This window comes from Anarhichas minor, unplaced genomic scaffold, assembly GCF_050575085.1.
Source record: "Anarhichas minor isolate MPS153535 unplaced genomic scaffold, ASM5057508v1 ptg000013l, whole genome shotgun sequence".
NCBI lineage: Eukaryota > Metazoa > Chordata > Actinopteri > Perciformes > Anarhichadidae > Anarhichas > Anarhichas minor.
Window position 1 is genome coordinate 1,440,817 of NW_027466459.1, and position 16,269 is coordinate 1,457,085.

Below are 16,269 nucleotides of genomic sequence, written 5' to 3' on the forward strand. Positions count from 1 at the left end.
CTTGTACTTCAGTAAAGTTTCTCAAAATGTGTCCTGCCATTGTGTTCTTACTGTATTATGAGACATAGCAGCAGCGGTGATATCTAAGATGGAATGTTTTGAATCAATGTTTTTATCACAGAGATTTAAATCAAGTGTTGAATGAAGTATCCAATTGTATCCAGAGGTTGTTGGGTACAATAATGGTTTAATGAAGTCCCACTAATAATACCAGTGTCATTGTGTGGATAAGATTTTAGTGGTGGGTCCATGTGTTTCTTTTGTTTTATGCTTTTTGTTAAAGAGTTTGGGAGACATTCCCAGATTAGTTCTGCCCCTGCGACTGCCTGCTATGTTACTGGGAAGCAGACAGTAGCTGACTGACTGCCTGTTTGACTGACTGCCCTTTTATTGTCCTTCAGCAACGAGTAAGATCAGTGGACCAGGACCCAGCAACAAAAGGCTTAGAGCCACCACTCTGTGTGTGTTTGTGTCTTCGTGTATGTGTGTAGCTGTCACGGCCCAGTGATATAAGTGTCTCTGGGACCCGGTCGGTCCCCTGCACCACACAGGGACAGAAAGAGAGAAAAAGCTGTCACTTCAGAGGGTCCTTTCAAAACCTGCATCACTTTAGCGCAACCAGGCCCTGAAAGTCACAGTCCATATAGTCCTCCGAGCAGTCAAATGGTCGCTGCTCAGCTTCTGCATCAAATGATTTGAAATGGTCTCTTAAACTCCCCCCTCTCACCCCAACATTACCCCTCTCTCCCACCCAGCCCTTCCTTTTCTCAACTCATGCATTCCTGTTTTCCAATTGTGTTGTCTTTGTGTCACAGCGAGGCTTTGTTGGGGCCATGGATGGCTGTTGAGGGCGGCGGTGCAGTTTCAAAGTGTTTATTGATGTGCAGTCTCCACATGACGTTGGATCTTGTTGTCAGAGGTCACAACCTGTTGGTGTTCCGGTGTGGTCGAAGTAAGGCTCACATCTTGATCCGTGCCGGCGGGTCACGCTAGACCTTTGAAAGCAACAAGACAAACAGATCTTTGGATGTCGGCTCATCCATCAAGCACACCTTAAGACTGTATCAGCCAAGCATGCAGCGCTGTCACTCACAAGTAAGTAAGCTGTTGGCGGCAGGAAGCAAGGTCACAAGAGGACCTGCTGTAAATCACTTGGTTAGAGCAGCGGTTGCCAACCTGGGGGCCAGGGCCCCTACCAGGTTTTTGAGATGTATCTTGGATCTCAATATGATCCCCAAGGTAGAAATTCAAAAATAAAGATGTACAAAATTGTGTTCACTTTTGGACTTTTCTTGTGCAATACTGTAATTTAGTTCTTTCACTTTCATTGGTCCACTTGTTGATGGCAAATGTCCAGACCGTCAGAATTGACAGCAACGAGTAGTGACATTCTTTGTGTCATTTTTCTTATTGGATTCTTTATACAGTATTTCTTTATATTGGTTATTCTGAACACACATCTATTGCATGTCTGTCCGTTCATTTTTCCTGATCTGAGTTGTTCCTTATCTGAAGAAGGACAGAGGGTGTCATTTGCTGTACAGTTTGTGAGGTCCCTTGAGGCAAATTTGTGATTTTTGATACTGGGCTATATGAATAAAATACACTTGATGTAACATAGGGAGTGTTCAAATCAGAGATGAAACTAAAGAACAGCTAACAACGAGTCTGTTACCAACTATTTTCAATGGAAAGTTAAGCCTGCCTAAAAAGTCACTGATGTCACTAGATCTATTCACACATTCATTTCCCTATCCATGACATCAAAACACATCTATTTGAATTAAATAAGAGAATAGCTTTATAATTTGGCATCGTATCAATATGCATATAATCTGCCTCTCATTTCACAGTGTTTTGAAGTAGGCTGTTGTAAAGACTGGGCAAATAAAGTATCATCAACAAAGATCCAGACACTGGAATGAAGTCAATCTTGTAAATTCTGTGTATTTTGAGAAAAAAAAAGAAAAAAGAAATCTAGTCAAGTTAAATTATTTAGAACAAAGAAAAGAAGGAGTTCCCCAGACAGTGGTTGTTGAGATTGGTCGTTAGGCACATTCACAGCTCATTTACCCTTCTGGCTGGCTGCTGATTGGGCGACTGAAAATGTTGCTGCTTTCCTCCACTTGCTGAACACAGCCTGTTCAGAGAGCCACACATTGACTGAGAAATATTGGCGAGGAGTTCAGTTCTGACCAAAAAGTTGCTAGATTTGTTGCTATATACGTGTATTTTGGAAAAGTGTAAAAAGTTACAGTAATTGACCTTGTAAATTCAAATAGCTCCAGAACCTCTGGAGACTGTGCCAGAAAGGTGAGATACACCTTATAACATGAGAAGACAGTAAAGCAAACAGCTCATTTCTCAGGCATAGCCAACAGCGGTTCCTTCCCCGCCTCCTTTAGTCCACGTCCATGTGTCCTTGGGCGAGACACTTAACTGTAGCTGTTCCTACGGTCCATGAATGGGTATGAATGTTAGAGAGTCCTGATGGGCAGGTGGTACCTTGCATGGTAGCCCTGCCATCAGTGTATGAATGTGTGTGAATGGGTGAATGATGACATGTAGTGTTAAAGAGCTTTGAGTGGTATGAAGACTAGAAAAGAGAAATGCATGTACACAGTCCATTTTGTTGAAGACGCCCGATTATACAGAGCTTTTTTATTTTTTTACTGCTAATGCAAACAATAAACTGTATGCTACTTAATAGTTTAAGATACTAAAGAAGAAGTCTTGACTGGCAATGAAACACTCTATTTAATACTGATGCATCTATATGATCTACATGAGCAAAGAAAACCATCAGCAAGAGGGTTGGCTATTTCTATCTAGTTATTTTGAATGCTTGTCATTGGCGCCACCAGGTCCGATTGCAGCGAAATCAGACGAAATCATGCGGGTTCACCAGAAACGCCCACAGCTCAGTATCCAGCGGGGCCTCCAGATCCGGGTTCGCTGCCCGAGCTCAGGTGGGAGGCGGAGAGCTCCGTGTCCAGCAGAAGAGGCTCCTCCTCCGGCCAGGAGCAGAGCTTAGCCAAACGCTTCACTCTCATAGAAAAGTGTTTTAAAAAGCCTCTCCAGGCAGAAGAAGCGTTCTGTCTGATGGGAACCTTGATCTTCACTTGTCAGCCTCACTCTGAACAGTCTTATCATTTTGATCATCCTACCCTTATTGTACCATGACTACACTGCATAGGCACTGCTTTACACCCTGCCCTGCTTCTCTCAAATTAGCAACCATGATGTCGTCTTGAGTAGCGTCACAGAGTAGTGTCACATGATTGATTTCCCACCAGTGATGTTAGACGGTGGGTTTACATGGGATCCTGCTGATAGAATAAAACACCTAATACAAGTGCTTGCTTCATGCCTTGTAGTTATCCTTGTCTTGCATTCGTTTATACACTTTCTTTTTTATTATGGTTTTGATGTTTATCCTTAATAAAAATGTTACTTCTTTAAAAAAAGAAAGTGAGCTCTCTAAGAGAAGGCAAGCCCGTTTTAGTTGCCATAGTGTCAGATGGAAGTATGGGAGAAAGTACAGCTCCACGTCCGTGTCTCCTTCACCCTGTCAGGGTTCATCTCACAACATGACCACTGTACATTATCTCGCTTATTACATGGCAACTTTAGAGATCAATAGTTTAACACAAAATATTGATTTCAAATCAGCGTCCACAGCAACAGTCCGTTATGTAAAGGACCAATCACAATCGAGTATTCAACAAAGCCGCATAATAAAGCGACCTGCATTGTAACATGTGATGTTCTTTTACTCCTTATTGTAAATAATAACTGCCAAGGCTTCTGTGAATAGAACAAAGACACATTCTGGTGTTTGTTAACGTGGATTCTGACTCACACTCTATACATTCATATGCCGATGCATACACACTCCTTTATACTTCCTGCCTGTTGTTTCAGTGTTCAGTGATATTGTTTTGCTGCTCGTTACACCTGACTGTCCTCATCAGCTCTCGTTGTCATCTCATCAGGAGTTAGATCTAATGAGGGTCAGTCTCATTACTGCCCATGTCGGCTCACCCCAGTCTGACCTCTGACCTCTACCTCCCTACGGCCAATCGAGTTGCCTTATGGTCAGACGCAACACAAAACAAAAGTAACAATGCGTGAGAATAAGGAGCGCAAGAGCTAAATGGTGTGAGATGGATACAACTTTCCTTCAGAAGGATCCAAAATCATTTAGACTTTTTTGACAACAAAAAATGTATTAAATGCTAACAAAAATAAAAACAAAATCTGCTAGTGCTGCTTATAGAGTTTTGCTCCAATGCATTCAAATGTGCATTTAAAAACATATCAAATTGAAATACATTTTTCTGTGTCTTCAAGGAAGACGTGAACAAAAACCTCAACCAAGATATCAGAAAAAACTGTGAACGATGGCCTCATATTCTTAGTAGGGTGGTGGTTGAGGAGTGGGGCCTGGCAGCGGGGGTCACAGGAAGGGTGGAGGTGAAGATTAGGGGGCAACAATGAGTTAAATGGTCCCCCGTCAGACCACGTAGAGGCCGAATTATCCCCCCAGTGTCCATAATTTGTCTGGAATAATTGAGTGTGTGCATATGTGTGTGTGTAGCTGGGGCTCAGGCCTTGCTCTCTGGTAGTTGGAGGTGAAGGGGCTCTCCACAGAGAGTGGAGGACCCTCGCTGTCAGACAGGAATCTGAAGAGACCTCCCAGTAGCCCTCAGTGGTGAGACCCTGCAGCTCCATTTATTCACAACCCTCAGCAGTTTAGGGAGGCTGAGAAGGAAAATGTTCGCGTCATTTGATTCCAAATGGATACTGGCATGTTTTGCTGATATTGGGTACACATGGACAAATGCTACCAAGCCGCATAACTCTTATCTACAACACCAACAATGATGGTACAACATAATCACTTTTAACCGTGATGTAATGCATAGTAACATATCTGAAATCACTGCAAGGTCAGGGCACTTAAAGAGATAGCACATTTTTTATGTATTCAATTGTGTATGTATTTTATTTATTAAATATCATTATTATTGTAATATTTTAATCAAAAACAGACATATAAAGAGTTAAAAAATACAGATTCTGATCCTTTTGCAGCTTTGTGTCCAAGAAGTCCAAAAGTCCAAATGACATAAATACACTTGTCTCTTTCCCAGACAATGTTGGCAACGGCTGGAGTAGAGGTGGGCATGGTGTTACTGGAGGAGATGGTATTTAGTGGAGGTGATGGAGATTATATGAGAGGTGATGATAGAGCAGGAGGAGGTGCAGTAACTGGAATCCTTAAATTAGACATCCCAGAATAAAAGGATGGTCTTGCAGACTGCGATTTGATCATAACATCACACTGGTGGTGTTACCTGATGCTCAGCCACTGAGTGTCAATTTAAATGATGTGCTGCCATCTAGTGGCAAGACTGAAACATGTCAGATCATGAGATACATTATCATGAAGTCAAAGCTACAATAATCACTATCTTTATACTGAGGATAGATTAAATGATTACAGGTAATGTTAGAGGTGTGGCTTGTAGTGACGAACCCACTGAGAATCATCACCAACTCTGTAGTTTCCCTCAACTCTATGGAGCATCTCAGCATCTTTCAGTCCACTGTTTTGGTTTCATGGCCCATGACTTTAAAGTGTTGCTTCAGTCTCACAGCTCTCATCAAGTGTGTTTCCATCAGCAGAAGGCAGCTGTTCCCAGTGAAAAAGCTCTGTATACTTCCCTCTCTGGTGGATGTCTAAAGTAATGGTTTTCTTACACATTGGTGACAACAACTTTGTAAATGCATTTAAAAACTTTGACTCAGCAATTTACGAAACACCACTGCAACTACACTCCTGACGGACATGTTTAAAGCTATATACGTAGATACCTACAGGCCATTTACAGTTGACCATTGAGCTTGAAGGTTCAAACTTGGAAACAGATTAAAATGAAGTCTAAATAAAGTCCTACTGCATTTTAATATGTTATTTTGTAGTTGTGGAGCTGTCAGCCTCATCTCATGGCCTGCATGGGCATATGGAGGCTCACTGTTGTCACATGGCCATATTAACAACATGTAATCAAAGCGCCAACCACTGATGATACGAACACAATATAAAAAAAATTCAAGCAACACAAATGTCTGAATGTTTTGTATTCAAAGACCTGAAAGACTTTCAGCATCACTTTACTTGTGATTGAGGACTTACTTGACTTTAGAGCCTGCCAAATCTCACAATTACTCTACCTTCACTAACACCTGTTTACTCAAACACATTTGATAACTGAAAGTATTTTGCAACACTTTCCTGATTTCCAAACACAGCTGATCAGATATGCTCACGTGTCCCTGCAGCTGTCTGGCACAGACTGGGCCGTGGAGGCTCTCTGGTGGACCCCCTGACACGTCTCCGGCTATAAAGAGCGTGTAGGCCTATGCTTATTATGTCTCTGTTATGTCTGGAAGTATTTTATTCAGCAAAAATTGAAGACATTTATGTCATCTTTTCATCTGTACAAACTGGACAAACAGTCCTGTTTGTTGAGCCTGTCCCAGCCAGGCCAGGCCCTTCACCTGGGGCAGGACAGGACAGGGGGAGGGTATGATGTGGCATTATATATCCTGTTTATGTAGAACATAACAGAGTGAAACACATATGGGCTGGAAAGATCTCTGCAGACCATCACACCCTGGACACAAGCTATTCCAACGCCTCCCCTCTGGTAGGTGCTACAGGGCTCTGTACGCCAAAACCACCAGACACAGGAACAGCTTCTTTCCACTGGCCGTCACTCTGATGAACAATAAATAACTTATACTGCACTACTACCACTACTTACAATTCATGCCATTGTCTATAGGTTTATGTTCACGTGTATATACTGTGTATATATATACTGTATACACTTTTTCTCTCGGATATATATTTATACTTATATTGTACATAGCTGTTAAATGTTTATCCCTACATCCGTTCTACTTTTTCGCTGCCCTTTTTTATTCATTATTCATATATTTTCTTGTTTATTGTAAATTTGTGTTTGTACATTGAGAGCGGAGTGGAAACCGGAGACAAATTCCATGTATGCGTAAGCATACATGGCCAATAAAGCTGATTCTGATTCTGATTCTGATTCTGACATACAAGCCCTTCGGATGTCATAGGAAGAGCTGATTCTTTTGAAGTTGTCTGTTTGCTTTGTCTATCACCTCTTGGATAACCTCTGACCTCTGTGACATAGGCAGAGGGTACTTTGGTTCAATGTCAAGACGGCATGGAGGACATATGGGAGAATTACACGTATATGAACAATATTACAAACAGTGGGACTGCATGAAATTCGAAAGGCACAACATTTTTTTTACCAATGGAGTTCCAACTTTGTAGAGAATGCACAGAAAACCAAAGTCTTTTGTCTATTGGCCGGGAGCTCTCTGCAGCTTTAACTTCACATTCAGTGTTACTCACCAAAACTCACTGTGTGTATCCTTGAGGTCGAACTATTTTGTTGAATGCAATGTCCTGCATTGTTTATATCCCTCCCTCTTATCTGCCACGTTGAGGGTCATGGTGCGTTACCGTCTATTGTCAATCAGTGGAATAACATGAAACCATTTGCATGAATTATCTCATCTCCTCCATGTATGTTCGTCCTCTTGCACGTGCGTGAGTCCAACAAAATAGGGACACAACTGCTCCATAGTGCTCGAGGTCAAACATCAGCAGGGTACCTTTAAGTTGATACCGCAAATGTGTTCCACATCCTGCAGACACGGTATAAGCAGTGGTGGGCCATCAGGGCCTGCAAGGCCTTCTCTGCTGGCCTAGACAGAATCACAAAGTTATAGCTATTTTATAATTTAATTATTTTTCATAAATATGCTACATGTATTATAATATTTTCCCCATTATCTTATTTTCTCATTGCATTCAAAATGACCCGTTACCTCTCTGCCATCCTTCACATGCTTTGTTAAGGTCTTTACTCATGGTCTGTACTGTACTGGCTGTGACACGGGGCTGGGTCATCGGGGTTGTAATCAGCTGGAATTCAGCCACTTTGCTGAAAGTGAAAGCTCTATTAAAACAACATGTTGGGAGGTTTAAAGATCACTGCTGAAACAGAACGGGCATTGGCAGACCTTTGAATGTGTGCTGTACATTCACTGAAACTTCACTACGAAATCATGAAGGTCACTGGGTCCCTGTAAACACAACATATGGCACTGTATTTAGTCTGGATAGTAGACGGTTGTGAGAGAACCTGAAGGTGTTCACTGGAGCGAGATCAATCGCTTTTATCATTGGCTGATAGATGAGGTTGTCCCTGCTCCTTTTTAAATCCTCACAATGGACTCCAAGTGATCCTTTCCTTTTCTTTGCACCGAACATCTCAGTGCATACAAACAGTGCAGTGCAGCTGTCATTTGCACAGCTGTGTTGCTTTGGAGTCCTGCCAGTGATTTTGAGTCCACACATGCTCAGAAGCAACAGAACACACACACAGCTACACTCCTACACAAAGAGAGAGAGAGAGAGAGAGAGAGAGAGAGAGAGAGAGAGAGAGAGAGAGAGAGAGAGAGAGAGAGAGAGAGACAGAGAGAGAGAGAGAGAGAGACAGAGAGAGTGAGACAGAGACAGAGACAGAGACAGAGAGATAGAGATGTGTCAAAAAAGGACAAATATCCCCTCTTCAAGATCAGGTAAAACGGCCCTCAACGGTTCAGTTTATATTGTTTTTGTAGAGCACATTATCAAACAAAAACTACAATCTAAGTGTAATACAGTGAACCTGGGGCCTTTAGGGCCCTTGAGGACTCCTCCAAGTTAGTAATCCAGCCAGGTGGGTGATGTGGTGGGATCAAATCGTGCCATGGAAAAATGATTCTAAAAGTAATTCCTGATCATAAAGGTTTAATTTAGGACAATAAACTAACCTGTTCCAGACAGATATCTGTCTTCTCACTGCTTCTCAGTCTGGTGTATGTGTCTCCACCCACTGAAGGACTAGGGAGACTTTGCCTCAGACAAATGTTTGTAGAACTAAATCATTAATCTGTGTTAATGTTGCTGATGATCCCATATCCAAAACCTCCAGCTTTGTTTCACAGCTGTTAGAGAGAAAAACAGCAATAAATGGGGGCACAGCGACATAACACCTCCTCTTTCCTGGTAGCATCAATATAACACAACTGGACTTAGAACTATTGAGGACAATTTGTTTTCAAAGCCTAAACCCTAACAACACCGGTACGAGACATCCAAAGCTGCTCATGTTTGCCTTTAGCTTCCTGTCAGAGGACTCTGAAGCAGTTTGTGACTGAAACATCCTTTCATCGCTCCACTTGTCCTACAGCGCCCTCTGCTGTGAGAAGGACAGATTTCTTTCATCAAAATCCAAAGTACTAGAAGTACCTACAGTATTTAGCGATGCAAGGTCAGGTTAGTCGCGCAGATTTAGAGTGAGCTTGTTTAACTTTCACAGAGCCACTGTTGTCAGACCTACAGGAAATGCCTGAGTCTGGTGTCTGGCTGTGACTTCTTTGTAGAGCTCAACAGATTAATCAATTACTCCATCAACAGAAAAATAATCAGCAACGATTAACTGTTGCAGCTATTTTTAGAGCGAAAAAACCAACCCTTGTTCCAGCTCATCAAATCCTGAATTGATGTCCCATTAATGCTCATTAACTTTGCTTCTTGCAGAGTATTTGTGCTTTCTCGCCTCACAGGTTCCATGGATCATAGTTTTATCTGGACCCTGGTCCTTCCTCCCACCATGTCCATGCTGACACCTACTACCATTTTTATTATTAACATTATTAATTCTATTACCGATGCCATTAATGCACATTACTGAGTTTGCTTCTTCACCAGAGTCTTTGTGCTTTCTCACCTCGCAGGTTCCCGTGGATCCTGGTTATACCTGGACCTTGGTCTTGCCTCCTCCCGTGGTTCTGTCATATGCATTGAATGTGTTATAACTCTGATATGCTGTTCATTCTGTACACATGATATATATTGTACTTCTGTCCATCCTGGGAGAGGGATCCCTCCTCTGTTGCTCTCCCACAGGTCTCTCCCTCTTTTCTCCCTGTTAAAGGGTTTTTCGGGGGAGTTCTTCCTGTTCTGATGTGAGGGTCCTGGGACAGAGGATGTCGCATGTGTACATATTGTAAAGCCCTCTGAGGCAAATTTGTAATTTGTGATTTTGGGCTATACAAAAATTTATTGAATTGAATCTACTCTCTCAGCTCATGGCGAGTAAGTGGTGGCAGGGGGGCTTTGGAATTGCCAGTCGGCAGTGCCGAAAGCTGAGTTCATCTCAGGCTACGCTTCCTTGCTCTCCCTCGACTTTCTTGCTCTAACTGAGACCTGGATCACACCAGAAAACACTACCACACCCGCAGCTCTGTCAGATGTGTACTCTCTCACACTCCCAGAGCTGCTAGGCGAGGTGGTGGTACTGGCCTGCTACTCTCCCCAAAATGGAAATACACTCTTGTCTCTGTTCCACAGTTCTCCCCGTCCTCTTTCGAATTTCATGCTTTTACTGTCACTTATCCAGTCAAGCTCACCATTGACGATGGCTCCGCACTCATCCTGCTCGGCGACTTCAACATCCAGACTGATAAGTTAGAACCTCTTCTTTCCTTCCTCTCCTCCTTTGACCTTTACCCCTCCTCTTCTCCTCCTACCCACAAGGCCGGCAACCAGCTGGATCTTATCTTCACTAGACACTGTTCTACTGCTAACCTCTCCGTCACTCCCCTCCAGCTCTCTGACCACTATTTCATGTCCTACTCTCTCCCTCTCCTCTCCCCCCTTACTTCCTCCACCTACCCACATGGTTTCTACCCGTAGTCACCTCCGCTCCCTCTCCCCCGCTGATCTTTCCTCTTCTGTTACCTCTGCTCTCCCTGACCCTGAATCCTTCTCTCTCCTATCCCCTGATACTGCTACTGACCTTCTCCTCTCCACCCTTTCCTCTTCTTTGGACAACCTCTGTCCCTTCACCTCCAGGTCTGCACGGCCAACCCCACCTGCCCCATGGCTGTCGGACTCAGTGAGTACTGATAGACGGAGCCTAAGAGAGGCTGAGTGTAAATGGAGAAAAGGCAAACTCCAGGAAGACCTTAACTTCCTATCTCTTCTTTCCACTTTTTCCTCCTCTCTATCTACTGCTAAAGCTGCTTTCTTCCACTCTAAAATCCTAATCTCTGCTTCCAATCCTAAAAAAGTCTTCGAAAAATTCTCTTCACTCCTCCAACCCCCACCCCCTCCTCCTACTTCCTCCCTTCTCCCTGATGATTTCACTACCTTCTTTGACAAGAAGGTAAACGATATCAGATCCTCCTTCTCTCAGCCCCCCTCTCCCTGTCCACCCTCTCCTTCTCTACCCTCTCCAGCTCTTCCCCCTCAGCTCTTCCCTTTCAGCTCTCCCTCCCCTTTCCATGCCCTATCTTACCCTATCTTGCTCCCCTCTCCCCTAACGAGGTCCTCAATCTTGTTACATCTAACAAGGTCTATCTACATCCCCTCAACTCTTCTTCAGTCTATTGCGATTGAACTCCTTCCTTTCCTCACCCACCTCATCAACACATCTCTTGTTTCAGAATGCTTTCCCTCGGCTTTCAAGACTGCCAGAGTCACCCCCCTTCTCAAGAAACCATCACTTGACCCCTCTGATGTCAAGAACTTCAGACCGGTTTCTCTTCTACCCTTTCTATCCAAAACACTTGAACGTGCTGTCTTTAACCAACTGTCTTCCTATCTCCAATAGAACAACCTGTTGGACCCCCACCAGTCCGGGTTCAAGGTGGGTCACTCGACAGAGACAGCCCTCCTTGCGGTGACAGAGTCGCTTCACGCCGCGAGAGCAGTTGACCTGTCTGCGGCGTTTGACACGGTGAACCACCAGATCCTCCTCTCCACTCTCGAGGGGATGGACGTCTCAGGCTCTGCACTCTCCCTGTTTGCATCCTACCTGACAGGTCGATCCTACCAGGTGACATGGAGGGGGGGCCATGTCGGAACCACGCATGCTGAATACGGATGTTCCACAAGGTTCAGTTCTGGGCCCCTTCCTCTTCTCGCTCTACACAACATCTCTGGGTTCTGTTATTCGCTCGCATGACTTGTCTTACCATTGTTATGCCGATGACACCCAGCTGGTCTTGTCATTTCCCTCCGGTGACACTCAAGTGGAGGCACGCATTGCTGCATGCTTGGCTGACATCTCGAGGTGGATGGCAACATACCACCTGAAGCTCAACCTGGACAAAACCGAGCTACTGTTCCTCCCGGGGAAGGGTTGCCCGCACCGAGACCTGTCCATCACTATTGATGATATCGTGGTGACGCCAACTCGGACTGTGAGGAACCTGGGTGTGACCCTGGACGACCAACTGTCGTTCTCAGCAAACATTGCATCGGTTACACGCTCCTGCAGATTCCTGCTCTACAACATCAGGAGGATTCGCCCCTTCCTCCCTGACGAGATGGCGCAGGTGCTCATCCAGGCTCTTGTCATCTCCCGCCTGGACTACTGCAACTCACTACTTGCTGGAGCCCCGGTGTCAGCCATCAGACCTCGGGAGCTTGTCCAGAGAGCTGCTGCTCGTCTGTTCAGTCGCCCCAAGTTCTCCCACACAACTTCCCTTCTCCGTTCTCTACACTGGCTCCCTGTAAGAGCTCGCATCCAGTTTAAGACTCTGGTGCTAGCCTACAGGGCAGTGAAAGGAACAGCTCCTTCCTATCTCCAGGCCATGGTCAAGCCCTACACCCCTGCCCGATCACTTCGCTCTGCTGCCTCGGGGCGACTGGTTGCCCCGTCGCTCAGAGGTCCCTGCGGCTGATCGACCCGGTCACGGATTTTTTCTGTCCTGGCCCCACAGTGGTGGAATGAACTCCCCACTGACGTCAGGACAGCGGAGTCGCTGCCCATCTTTTGGCGCAGGCTGAAAACTCACCTCTTCAAGAAGTACTGCCCTGAGCCTTCCACTTAGCACTTATTGTATTCATATTAGTTTGTTGCACTTATTGTATTCATATTAGTTTGTTTCTCTACTTATGCTCTGGTTTATGCTCTTAGATGCTTTCTTCCAATCTTACTGGAAGATCTTTGTTAGATGAATTCAGCACTCCGTATGGAGTCCCTCAAGGGTCAATTCCTGGTCCATGTTTAATTTGTATACACTCCCACTTGAAAATGCATGTACTTTCAGTAGACTAGATTACTCCAATGCATTTTTGCCGGACAGACAAAACAGTGTGATAATAAAACCAAAAGGTTTTAACACATCACTCCTATTTTAACTTCTCTTCAGTGGCTCCCAGTAATACTTGTTGTTGTTTTTAAATCTATGAATGTCTTTGCTCCTACCTACTTTGATCCCTTGGATCATTAGGTAAAGGTATCCTCAGTATATCTCAAATACATTCTAAATCAGCTCATGGTGCCTTCAGTCATTCTGGTCCAAGTCTCTGGAGTTCTCTACCACATGAACTAAGGTCTGCTACAACAGTGTCTTCTTTTAAAAGCAGACTAAAACATTTTAGTGAGACATCAAGCTTTTAGTGAGGTTTAAAGTAAAGGGCAAAACATTCCCTTTCTATTATTATTTATATTAATAATTTAAAATCCTTCTCCTCACCTACAAAGCCCTGAAATGGCCAGGCACCATCATCTCTTAAGGAGCTTATAGTACCTTATGACCCCTCTAGACTGAGCTGCGCTCCCTAAATTCAGGGTTACTTGTGGTTCCTAGAGTGTCAAAAAGTAAAATGGAAGCCAGAGCCTTCAGTTATGAAGCTCCTCTTCTGTGGAACCAGCTCCCCAGTTTCAGATACCTTCACCACTTTTAAGAGTAGGCTCAAGACTTTTCTGTTCAATTACACTTATAGTTATAATTATTGACTTTTTATAGGCGCTGAGGTTGAACTTCCAAATTTGTAAACAAAAATCATAACCGTGTCAAAATGTATGCTGCATTCATTAACACAGGCAAAATTATCAAAAAAATGAAAGATGAAAAATTGTTCGTCGTCATGCACAATGTTTATATATTTACAAAGTAGGCTTCCGTAGTTCATCAGATAACATAGTATTTGTCATTGCAAGCTAATCATTGACCAATAGGTCGCTCCCTAAACCACTTGTGGTTCCTAGAGTCTTAAAAAGTAGGATGGGATCCAGAGCCTTCAGCTATCAAGCTCCTCTTCTGTGGATCCAGTTTCCAGTTTCAGCCCGGGGGTCAGACACACTCACCACATTTAAGAGTAGGCTTAAGACTTTCCCCTTTGATAACGCTTATAGTTAGGGCTGGTTCAGGTTTATAGTTAGGGCTGGCTCAGGTTTATAGTTAGGACTGGATCACGTTTATAGTTAGGGCTGACTCAGGTTTATAGTTAGGGCTGGCTCAGGTTTATAGTTAGGACTGGATCACGTTTATAGTTAGGGCTGACTCAGGTTTATAGTTAGGGCTGGCTGAGGTTTATAGTTAGGGCTGGCTTAGGTTTACAGTTAGGGCTGGCTCAGGTTTATAGTTAGGGCTGGATCAGGTTTATAGTTAGGGCTGGCTCAGGTTTATAGTTAGGGCTGACTCAGGTTTATAGTTAGTGCTGGCTCAGATACACTGAGCTCCTCTCTCCTCTTCACTCTCTCCATCTGTATGAATTTATGTCCCATTAATGCACATTACTGACTTGTGCTCTGTGTTTTCCATGGACCGTGATTGTGCTTACTGCTGTGGCCCTGCTGACACCCACTGCGACTGTTGTTGTTATTATTATTCACATTACTATTACTATAACTGCTGCTATTACTGCTTTTATTATCATCATTATACTATTATATCCACTGCTGCTGTTATTATTCGTAGTCGTAGTTTTTCCATGATTATTTCTGCTATTATTAGTGCTACTACTGCTATAACTACTCTCAATATTTGTATCATTTCAGTAATATGGATTGATTATGTTGTAGTTGTATCATGTTGTTGATTCTATATGACATATATTGCACTTCTGCCCCACCCTGGGAGAGGGATCCCTCCTCTGGGAGGGAATTTGTGATTTTTGATATTGGACTATACAAATACAATTCAATTGAATATCATATGTTTAGTAGGTGGAAGTGCAGTTCTGCTGCTCATGTAGGCAGAAAAGGAAATTATGGAGCAGAAAATGTTACCTTAAAAGCAACTGGGATGAAATATGTCACAGATATACCTTTTTATAGGGAGAAGCCAAGGCGATTCTCAAGAATGAAAGAAAAGAAAAGATAAAACAGTCAAGAAATGGCAAGATAGATGGGACAGGGATAACAAGGAAAATAAATATTATAGCGAGTAGAAAACCATCAATGCACAGCGAGTGTTTAGAGGAAACAGAAGGGAGCAGACTGTTTTAAGGAGACTATGTTCAACCACACATTGTTAAATAAAACATTGTTTATGGAGGAAAGTATATCAGACAAATGCTCTGAATGTAATGTTACAGAAAATGTGGAACATATGCATGTGCACTGTCGAAATTATATAGGGAAGAAAGGATAAAACAAGCTCAGATTGGTAAGGCAGGGAGGGAATGGGACCTAATGGATATTCTGGAACATGGGAACAACAGGAGATGGGAACATGGGAACAACAGGAGATGGGATCATGGGAACAACAGAAGATGGGATCATGGGAACAACAGGAGATGGGAACATGGGAACATGGGAACAACAGGAGATAGGAGCATGGGAACAACAGGAGATGGGATCATGGGAACATGGGAACAACAGGAGATGGGATCATGGGAACATGTGAACAACAGGAGATGGGATCATGGGAACATGGGAACAACAGGAGATGGGAACATGGGAACAACAGGAGATGGGAACATGGGAACAACAGGAGATGGGATCATGGGAACACGGGAACAACAGGAGATGGGATCATGGGAACAACAGGAGATGGGAACATGGGAACAACAGGAGATGGGAACATGGGAACAACAGGAGATGGGATCATGGGAACATGGGAACAACAGGAGATGGGATCATGGGAACAACAGGAGATGGGTACTGGGAACAACAGGAGATGGGATCATGGGAACAACAGGGGATGGGATCATGGGAACATGGGATCAACAGGAGATGGGGTCCAAGACACACTGAAAGTGGTAGAGGAATATTTATGAGATAGCATTATATCATAGCCTAGAGAATATAGCGATTTGATTTATTTATTTTGGTTGTTTTTTCCATTTAACTATTCATTTATTGAATG

The 16,269-nt window shown here is 43.6% G+C and overlaps 1 pseudogene; it reads left to right on the plus strand.

The window, feature by feature from the left end:
- The first annotated feature begins 4,032 nt into the window (after positions 1 to 4,032).
- Positions 4,033 to 13,002, plus strand: LOC142948808 (uncharacterized; annotated as a pseudogene).
- The last annotated feature ends 3,267 nt before the right edge of the window (positions 13,003 to 16,269 follow it).